Below are 10,983 nucleotides of genomic sequence, written 5' to 3'. Positions count from 1 at the left end.
TTTAATATATATATATATATGTTTGCTTGGAGAGAATAGAAAGAAAGGAAATTAGAAGGAAGGAAAAGGAAAAGAAAAGGTTATATAAAGGAAAGAAGGAAATAGAAAGGAAGGAAAAACAAAGAAAGGAAAAAGGAAGGAAAGAAAATCCAAAACTTCATCTTCTTCCTCTCCCTGCGTGCGCGACCCATTTTCCCTCCTTCTCCCATTTTCATTTTCGTTGCTTTTCTTTCTTCAAGACTAGTAACCCAAGGTTGGGTGAGTGTTAGAACAAAGGTTTCGCAACTCCACTCTTCCTCTTTGATTCGAAAACGAAGAAAAACGGTATTTGAGATCCAAACACAAACCCATCGGTTTCTTCTAGATCCAAGCTTCATTTCGCGAAGAGTTAGAAGGGAAAGTTGCTCACTACCGTGCTACGGCGCTAGCGGAACAGTTTTGGAAGCGGTGTTGGGAGCGGAAAATTTACCGGATTTACTCACGGTGCCGGAAACGCACGTTTGAGCTAACGTTAAGGTAAGGGCTCCTTCCAAACTTTTAGTTTGCATCTAGGGCCTTATCTGTGGTTGTGTGGAAACGAATTGTGTTAGGATTGGAGTATTGTTTTGGGAAAAATGATTTTACCTCATGTATGTAAGATTTTGAATAAATGAAATTTATTATGTTGATTTGTGTTCATCGTATTTGGCATGTTCATACTTGATGTTTGTTGATTGATGTGTTTTGGTGTGAATTATGAATTGAATGTGAGAATTTGTTTCAGTTTGTTTTGTGTGGAATTTAAAACCATTAAGTTAAATGAGTATTAAGAATGGGGAATCTCTTAATGTCTCGGTTACTTAATATTTGTTTTTGAAAATCGTTTAAGTTAACTGGGCGTTAAGAATGGGGAATCTCTTAATGTCTCGGTTACTTAATATTTTGTTTTGAAAATCGTTTAAGTTAACTGGGCGTTAAGAATGGGGAATCTCTTAATGTCTCGGTTACTTAATATTTTGTTTTGAAAATCGTTTAAGTTAACTGGGCGTTAAGAATGGGGAATCTCTTAATGTCTCGGTTACTTAATGTTTGTTTTTGAAAATCGTTTCAGTAAATGAGTATTAAGAATGGGGAATCTCTTAATGTCTCGGTTACTTAATATTTGTTTTTGAAAATCGTTTAAGTTAACTGGGCGTTAAGAATGGGGAATCTCTTAATGTCTCGGTTACTTAATATTTGTTTTTGAAAATCGTTTAAGTTAACTGGGCGTTGAGAATGGGGAATCTCTTAATGTCTCGGTTACTTAATATTTTGTTTTGAAAATCGTTTAAGTTAACTGGGCGTTGAGAATGGGGAATCTCTTAATGTCTCGGTTACTTAATATTTTGTTTTGAAAATCGTTTAAGTTAACTGGGCGTTGAGAATGGGGAATCTCTTAATGTCTCGGTTACTTAATATTTGTTTTTGAAAATCGTTTAAGTTAACTGGGCGTTAAGAATGGGGAATCTCTTAATGTCTCGGTTACTTAATATTTTGTTTTAAAGAAAAATCGTTTAAGTTAACTGGGCGTTAAGAATGGGGAATCTCTTAATGTCTCGGTTACTTATTATTTTGTTTGGAAAATTGTTTAAGTTAACTGGGCGTTAAGAATGGGGAATCTCTTAATGTCTCGGTTACTTAATATTTTGTTTTGAAAATCGTTTAAGTTAACTGGGCGTTGAGAATGGGGAATCTCTTAATGTCTCGGTTACTTAATATTTTGTTTTAAGAAAAATCGTTTAAGTTAACTGGGCGTTAAGAATGGGGAATCTCTTAATGTCTCGGTTACTTAATATTTGCTTTTTGAAAATTGTTTAAGTTAACTGGGCGTTGAGAATGGGGAATCTCTTAATGTCTCGGTTACTTAATATTTTGTTTTGAAAATCGTTTAAGTTAACTGGGCGTTAAGAATGGGGAATCTCTTAATGTCTTGTTTACTCGTGTATGTTTTGGTAAGTTGTGCTGACCCGGGATAGGTGGCACCTCGGTAAACGGTACGGACCCGTGATAGGTAGTACGTTTACGACTTACGTTCCTGAGGGAATTGTGTTTGGTAAGTTGTGCAGACCCGGGATAGGTGGCACCTCGGTAAACGGTACGGACCCGTGATAGGTAGTACGTTTACGACTTACGTTCCTGCGGGAATTGCGTTTGTCCGTGAGAGACTGCGCAGGGGTTTGTCCGTGAGAGACTACGCCCTGGTTTAAGTTAGATGAGAATTAAGAATGGGGAATCTCTTAATGTCTCGTTTACTCGTGTATGTTTTGGTAAGTTGTGCTGACCCGGGATAGGTGGCACCTCGGTAAACAGTACGGACCCGGGATAGGTAGTACGTTTACAATTTACGTTCCTGCGGGAATTGCGTTTGTCCGTGAGAGACTGCGCAGGGGTTTGTCCGTGAGAGACTACGCCCTGGTTTAAGTTAGATGAGAATTAAGAATGGGGAATCTCTTAATGTCTCGTTTACTTATGTATGTTTTGGTAAATCGTGCAGACCCGTGATAGGTGGCACCTTGGTAAACGATACGGGCCCGTGATAGGCAGTACGTTTACGATTTACGTTTGGTAAGTTGTGCAGACCCGGGATAGGTGGCACCTCGGTAAACGGTACGGACCCGTGATAGGTAGTACGTTTACGACTTACGTTCCTGAGGGAATTGTGTTTGTCCGTGAGAGACTGCACAGGTGTTTGTCCGTGAGAGACTACACCCTGTTAAATTGTGAATTGTTGGTTCATTTGGTATGTGTAGTAATTGTGTTATAAGTGTTATGTTTTGGAATTTGGTGATAACATGTTGGATTGCAATACCATTTTGAAACCCATGATGTTGTATTAATTGTGTTATAAATGTTAAGTGTTATGTTTTGGAATTTGGTGATAACATGTTTGCTTGCAATACTATTTCGAAACTAATGATGTTGTAGCGATTGCGTTATCAGTGCTAAGTGTTAGGATTTGAGATTATGTATGAATGTGATTGAGTTAGTTATGAATTTTTGAAAGAATACACAGGGAAATCGATTTCCCAATCGATTGGATGGGTAAACAGGGGCTTGGCCAAATTGACAAAATCGATTAGCCAATCGATTTCGTAATCAGTTTTCAAAAATCCTTTAAGAAATCGATTGCCCAATCGATTGGGCCTTAAGTCAGGGACTCAGCCATATTCGACCAAATCGATTTGGAAATCGATTGGCTTAAAACCAGCGGGCTCAGTACTCACTCAATCGATTTCCCAATCGATTGAGTTCAGCCTAGGATTCTGTTTTCATTAAAATCCTTCACCCCAATCGGTTTCCCAATCGATTGGCTCAGTGAAAATCCTCAGTTTGAGTTAGATGTTTGCTTACTCATTAACTGATCCATGTCTTGATTTGTTATGTTTTCATTAGGGGATTGAGAACTTCATTTTGCTTTCATTTTTAATTGGCAAAGTATTGTATGAACTTTTCGCATATTGAAAATCCTGATAAGGTGCATGCTTAGTTGAAGAGTTATTTTTAGCATTTAAAACTTAAATGTTATGTGTTAACTGTTATTTTCGGTTGGTGACCTTTACAATTATTGTGGAAATCTGGGCTTTGCCCTCAGATGAGAGTCAGGACGATCCTACCGGTTCGTACCCTACGGACGGAAGTGGAGATGGGAACGCTTGACTGCAGCTACGTTAGGAGGATCTCACGGGGCGCGTGGAGATCACTCAGGGTGTTTAGTTGTTTTGTAAAATGATCAGACTAGGTTGTCACAGAGGGAACGGATGTCTTTCTTTTGGGGTTGCGTTTATTTTTAAACTGGAAGACTGTACTACTTTTGTTATGTATATATTTTGAATTCATGGATTAAGAATTTTTCCGCTGCTCGTAAATTCTATTGACTTATTTGTCGTTTTATTACGACTGAAATATTTATCCAAACGTGTGTTACCTTATTTATTTTCCTGTTTTATTTTAATTCCTTTTGAAAAAAAAAATACACTCACGCTTTGAAAAACGGGGTGTTACAAAGACCATCCTACAAACAAAGCCCATAAATTATATTTAGTATTAAAAATCTTAAAAGTATTTTAATAAATATTAACCTTAAAAGTATTTTAATAAATATTAACATATGAAATTATCTATCGTAAAATCATATTTGTCATTCTCTTTTTTTACTCGTGTTGTCAAAAATTGAGTGTTATTTTAATCAGAGTAAAAATGGTTGCAACTAACATTTTAATTTAACTCTAGTAGCTCTCTTATTCGAAAAATATTATTAGAAAAAGTAGAAGCAAAAATATAAATTTATTGTCAAAATATTGTTAGAAAAATATAGGCTAAATACCACTTGTGATCCCTTAACTTAATTTCAGTTAACGTTTTAGTCCTTTATATTTATTTTTTTCGATTTGGTCCTTTATTTTAATTTTAAGTGATAATTTGATCTTTTATGTTTTAAAACGTCAACATTGTTATCCTTTTTTTAAAAAAAATTCATCAAAAGTTTCAAACAAAATCCATAAAATTAATTATATTTTGTAATATAAAATAAATTTAATCAAATTCGTAACTCAAATATTCAAATAAACTCATATTTGTCATTTTTTATTTGATGTTGTTGGAGATGAAAATATGAGCCTATTTAAAGATTTAAGTTATGAATTTAATGAAATTACATTATATTGAGGATGATAATTAGTTTTATGAGTTTTGTTTGAAATGTTTTATGAATTTTTGTAAAAAAATAAGGATAATATTGTTGACATTTTAAAACATAAAATATCAAATTGTCACTTAAAATTAAAATGAAGGACCACATCGGGAAAAAAAAAAGATAAATGACTAAAACGTTAACTAGAATTAAGTTAAGGGACCACAAGTGGTATTTAGCCAAAAATATATATGATTTTGTCAGTTAGTATTCATTTCATTATAACCTTGTCAAAGAAATGACAAATCTAAATTCTAATGTTTTGAGTACGAGGCTTCTATACAACTTGACTTGAGAATTTTCAAAAAACAATTTGTGTTTGTACAATTGAGTAGAAGTAAAACAAATGTAGAAACTTCAAATAAGTAGTATTTTTTAAAAAATTGACAACATAATACATCTCTGAAAAAAAAAAACAACAAATAATTTCTCAATCTAAATACTAAACATTATTCTTTTATCTATAAACGACACATAGTTCTAAATCTTCTGAAGACACAATAATAACACTACTATAAAGTTGAATATGGACAATCTTCTTTGTATTTTGGGAGGCACTATACTTTCATGTCACATATGAGATAAAATATGCCTCCAAAACCGATATTCAAACTAACAACAATCAAAATTTTGAGAAAAATGAGCAAATACGTATAATATATTACAAAATATCACTTACTCAAAAACTATTAGTGCAAAAAAAGAATTTTCCAACTCTATCTACTTCATTGAAAATAATTGATCTACAAAGAGGTTTCCTTTTGAATTAATAAAGTGGAATTGTTATATATCCAGAAGGTTTTCTCGAGGCAGTGACGGGTTTGTGATCCGAAAGTTAATTGCATAAGGTGTGTGAAAATGATTATAAGAAGAAAAAAAATTATTGACAATTTAAACAGATACAAATTCAGAATTAGAGGAGGCACATAGTGCTTTGCAATAATAACAATTATTAAAAAAAAATTATAACGACAAAGTGAATATTGAAGTTTCAATTTTATTTTTAATAAGATACTAATTATATAGCAAAGATATGGCAGGATCTTAGTTTGTGGGACTGTTTTAATAAATTTTTATATAAAAAATGGAGTATAAATACTTTAAAAGATAACTATAAAATATTTTGTAGATCTCATTAATAATGAGCTATTTTTTTTTTCATTAAAGATAATATGCAATATTCAGATTGAGGAAATTTTGGAAGAAATTAAACAATTGTAGAAACAAAAAATGTGAGATATATAGACATTAAGTATTTATTATTCTTCATCTGAAAAAATTTAGAGTTATGTGCTACACTTAAAAGTTGTATGTGCTACACTATTTGACTATATGAGTCTAAAGATAAGGTGAGACATATAGCATAATTGTCATCATATTATATCACTGAAACTTAATATGTGTATTGCCGTTAAAAACCTAGCTTATATATGAAAAGCATATTGGATGACACATAAAATACTCCAAATATAAGCACAATTTAGTCAAAAACATTGATATATTTGCACAAATATTTATACACACAGTAGTTGACCATAAACATGTCAAAACATTTTATAATTATAAATATAATTAAAACTCAAATATGTAAAGTAAAAAAAAAAAAAAAATTCTCACACGCTAAAAGCATGTAAAATGAACATACAAAAAAAAAATTTGCATAGAGACCAAATTGTATGTGCAATTGTCTTCCAATTTCTAAATAAACATAAATAATATATGATACAGAATGTATTGAAATTTCGGCGTATATATGAAAAATATATTGGATGACACATAACATACTGCATAATGAAATATAAGCACAATTTGGTCAAAAACATTGATGTATTTACACAAACTTCTATCTACACAACAATTGACCATAAACATGTCAAAATATATTATAATTATAAATAGAATTAAAACTCAAAGATGTAAGCTAAAAAAATGTAAAATTTCTCACATGTTTTGCTTATATAAAAGCACGTAAAATGAACATATAAAAAAAAGTTGTATAGAGACTAAAGTGTTTGTGTTATTGTCTTCCAATTTCTAAATAAATAATATATTATATAAAATAACTTTCATAAATTATTGTCATTTATATATGTCTTGAAAAGCGTTTAAAATGACCAATATATTAATAGTAGTTAAAACCATAGAAAAATTATTATCAATAACGATTTAGGAGCAATGAGTGTTGATTAACTAATGTCTATTTTCATCGATGTTAAATAGTAATAATAAAAAAAATATGTTAAATCAAATTGAAAGTGAAATAATAAGAGGATGGAAGAGAGAGAGGATGAAATATGTCTTTCGGATGTGCCACGTATGATTTTTGTTGAGGTGACAATATTTGAATGAAATTGCATACTATTGAATGATGTGTCACAACAATATGTGAGAATCTATTTTAATATATTATAATAGATTTGTGGTTATTTGAAAACTAAAATACACTAAAAAGATTTAAGGCCATATTAACAAGTGCCCTTACGAATACAAAAGTAAAAATTTATATTGAAAAGAATAAATTTTGACCTTTCAAATATTGAAAATATTGAATACACAACTTTCAATGTAAAATTTATATCTTTTGATGTTTAACTTCAAAGTAAGAAATTCATTAAAATAATTGCTACAATGTAAAGGATTTTGGATTTTGAAAGACAGAAAAATTTGATCTCAAAAGGAAAATTTAAATTTTTTTTATTTAAGTAAAACTAGATGTTTCCATAAAAAAGAAATAGTAAAATTAGAGATTTAGCTCATTATATTTTAGCAAAAGAAAATGTATTTCTCTTAATTGATTAAATTTGCAAGATTTTGAACAGAAACTTAGAATTAAAGGTCATGTTTTGTAAGACCCATAATTTTAAAGTACCTTTTATGTATTTTTGGTATATTTTGGATTTTGGCTCGGAGGCTTTTAAGCCAAAGTTAATAATATTTTGGAGTTTTATAATCAAAAAGATATTTCGATGCCAATTAGAATTTCTCGTCGATAAATAAATTGAATTTAACTGCGGAAAATACCTTACGGTTAATTTAAGGCGTTTCGGGTGAAACGGTAATTTAATAAATATCTAGATTTTGAGATATTTGTTAAGTTATATTTATTTTATATTCATATGTTTGCTTGGAGGGAAAAAGAAAGGAAAACTAGAAGGAAGGAAAAGGAAAAGAAAATAGTATATAAAGGAAGGAAGGAAAAAGGAAGAAAGGAAAAGCAAAGGAAAGAAATAGAAAGGAGGGAAAATTGAATTTTCCATCTTCTTCCTCTGCACTCACGTGAGCTTTAACCAAAAATCCATCCTTTCTCCATTCTTCGTTTTCGTTGCTTCCTTTCTTCAAAGCTAGTGACCCAAGGTTGGGTGTGAGTTAGATCAAGGTTTTCGTAACTCCACTCTTCCTCTTTGATTCGAAAACGAAGAAATACGGTTTTTGAGATCCAAACACAAACCCCTCCGTTTCTCCTAGATCCAAACCTCTTTTCTCGAAGAGATAGAAGGGAAAGTTGCTCACCTCCGTGCTACGGTGCTAGTGCACTACTTTGGAAGCGGCGTTGCAAGCGGAGATTTTACCGGAATTTCTCGCGGAACCGGAAACTCTCGATAAAGCTAACTTTGAGGTAAGGGCTCCTTCCAAACTTCTAGATTGCATTAGGGACTTATCTGTAGTTGTGTGGGAAGGAAATTGTTAGGGTTAAATGTGTCGATTTGGGGAAAAACCAAACTAGTGCGTTACGGGTAAAACCCTAAGAGTTAGGTTTTGTTTATAGTGATGAATGTTTCGTGGTAAATGAATTTGAATGTCATTGTGTATGATTATGGGTAAATGAAACTTGATGTTTGTTAATTGGTGTGGTTGTTGTGAATTATGGTTTGAATGTGAAAGTATGTTTGAATTTGTTTCTGTGGAATTTGAAAACCATTAGAGTTAAACGAGTATTAAAAATGGGGAATCTTTTAATACCTCGGTTTACTTAATGTGTATTTGAGGAAAATGTTTAAGTTAACTGGGCGTTGAGAATGGGGAATCTCTTAATGTCTCGGTTACTTAACTATCGTTTTTGAAAATCGTTTCGGTAAATGAGTATTAAGAATGGGGAATCTCTTAATGACTCGTTTACTGAATGTTTTGCGAGAAAACCGTTTAAGTCAAAAGTATATTAAGAATGGGGAATCTCTTAATATGACTGTTTGCTTAACGTTTTGTTTTGAAAATCATTAAGTTAAATCGGTATTAAGAACGGGGAATCTCTTAATGACTTATTTAATTAATGTTGTTTGAAAGTCGTTTAAGTTAAATGGGTATTAAAAATGGGGAATCTTTTAATATCTGCATTTGCTTAACGATTGTTGTGAATGGAGTCTGTGTATGCTCATGCATTTCATTTGGTAAATTGTGTCGACCCGTGATAGGTGACACCTTGGTAAACTGTACGGACCCGTGATAGGTTGTACGTTTGCGATTTACATTTTAGTAAATCGTGTTGACCCGTGATAGGTGACACCATGGTAACTGTACTGACCCGTGATAGGTGGTACATTTACGATTTACATTTTTGGTGAATTGTGCTGACCCGTGATAGGTGGCACCTTGGTAAACTGTACGGACCCGTGATAGGTTGTACGTTTGCGATTTATATTTTAGTAAATCGTGTTGACCCGTGATAGGTGACACCATGGTAACTGTACTGACCCGTGATAGGTGGTACATTTACGATTCCCGCTTTTTCTTTTAGTAAATCGTGTTGACCCGTGATAGGTGACACCTCGGTAAACTGTACTGACCCGTGATAGGTGGTACGTTTATGATTTACGCATTTTAGTAAATCGTGCTGACCCGTGATAGGTGGCACCTCGGTAATTGGTACTTTGGCCTGCGATAGGCGGTACAATTATGATTTACGGCCCTTCGAGGAGGGTTTTGGTTTGGAATTCCGAGTCCATGCATTTTGGCATATACGCATTGCATTAGGGTGCCTGGCACGCGAGTCATGTTTGATTTGAGTTTATGATTGAGTGATTCGAATTTTGATTTATCGTGATAACTGAGATGAAGGTGTTAAGTGCTATGTGTTGTGTATTGTGTGTGAGTATGATGGTTATCGAACCTTTGTGTGTCGTAGTAATCGCGTAGAAATTGCTAAGTGTTAAGTGGTGAACTTGATTAGGAATGACTTAGGTTAATTCATGAATTTTTGGAAAACTGATCAGGGAAATCGATTTCCCAATCGATTGGATGGGTAAACAGGGACTTGGCCAATTCACAAAATCGATTAGCCAATCGATTTTGTAAATCAGCCTTTTTAAAATCCCTTTCGAAATCGATTGCCCAATCGATTAGGCCTTAAGTCAGGGGCTCAGGAACCAATCAATCGATTTACCAATCGATTGAATTCAGCCCAGGATTCTGTTTTCATTAAGAATCCCTCACCAAATCGATTAGGAAATCGATTGGCTCGAAACCAGGGGCTCAGGAACCAATCAATCGATTTACCAATCGATTGAATTCAGCCCAGGATTCTGTTTTCATTAAAAATCTTCACCCCAATCGATTGCCCAATCGATTGGCTCAGTGAAAATCCTCATTTTTAGTTGTATGATTAATTGCTCATGAATCTATCCATGTTTTGTTTTATCATGTGTTAATTAGGAGATCGAGAACTGCATTTTACCTTCATTTTCATTGGCAATGTAATGTATGAACTTTTCGCACATTGAAAATCCTGTTAAGGTGCATGCTTAGTTAAAAAGTTGTTTTGAGCATTCAAAAACTTAATTGCTATGTGTTAACTGTTATTTTCTGGTTGGTGACCCTTTACACTATTGTGGAAATCTGGGCTTTGCCCTCAGATGAGAGTCAGGACGGCCCTACTGGTTCGTACCCTACGGACAGGGATGGAGATGGGAATGCTTGACTGCGGTTGTGTTAGGAGGATCTCACGGGGCGCGTGGAGATTACTCAGGGTGTATAGTTTTTGGTAGGATGATCAGATTAGGATGATGTATAGGGACTAGGGGTCCTTCTTTTTGGTTTGGAGTATTTTAGTTTTGGAAAACTGTACTTATACAAATATTATCAGTTTTATATCATCTTTGAATGGGTTCCATGTACCATTTGATGTTTATGTAGAAATGTTTTGGATTTGTAATTGGAGAAACTTTTCCGCTGCTTGTAAATTATAATGACTCAATTATTTATCCAAAAGCATTTCCTGATTTATTCTTTGTTCGTTTTAATTACTTTTAGAAAAAAAAAAATATACCCTCGCTTTGAAAAAC

This window comes from Cicer arietinum, chromosome 5, assembly GCF_000331145.2.
Source record: "Cicer arietinum cultivar CDC Frontier isolate Library 1 chromosome 5, Cicar.CDCFrontier_v2.0, whole genome shotgun sequence".
In the NCBI taxonomy this organism is placed as follows: Eukaryota; Viridiplantae; Streptophyta; class Magnoliopsida; order Fabales; family Fabaceae; genus Cicer; species Cicer arietinum.
The sequence above is the reverse complement of the archived record's forward strand: the minus strand, read 5'-3'. Positions refer to the sequence as shown.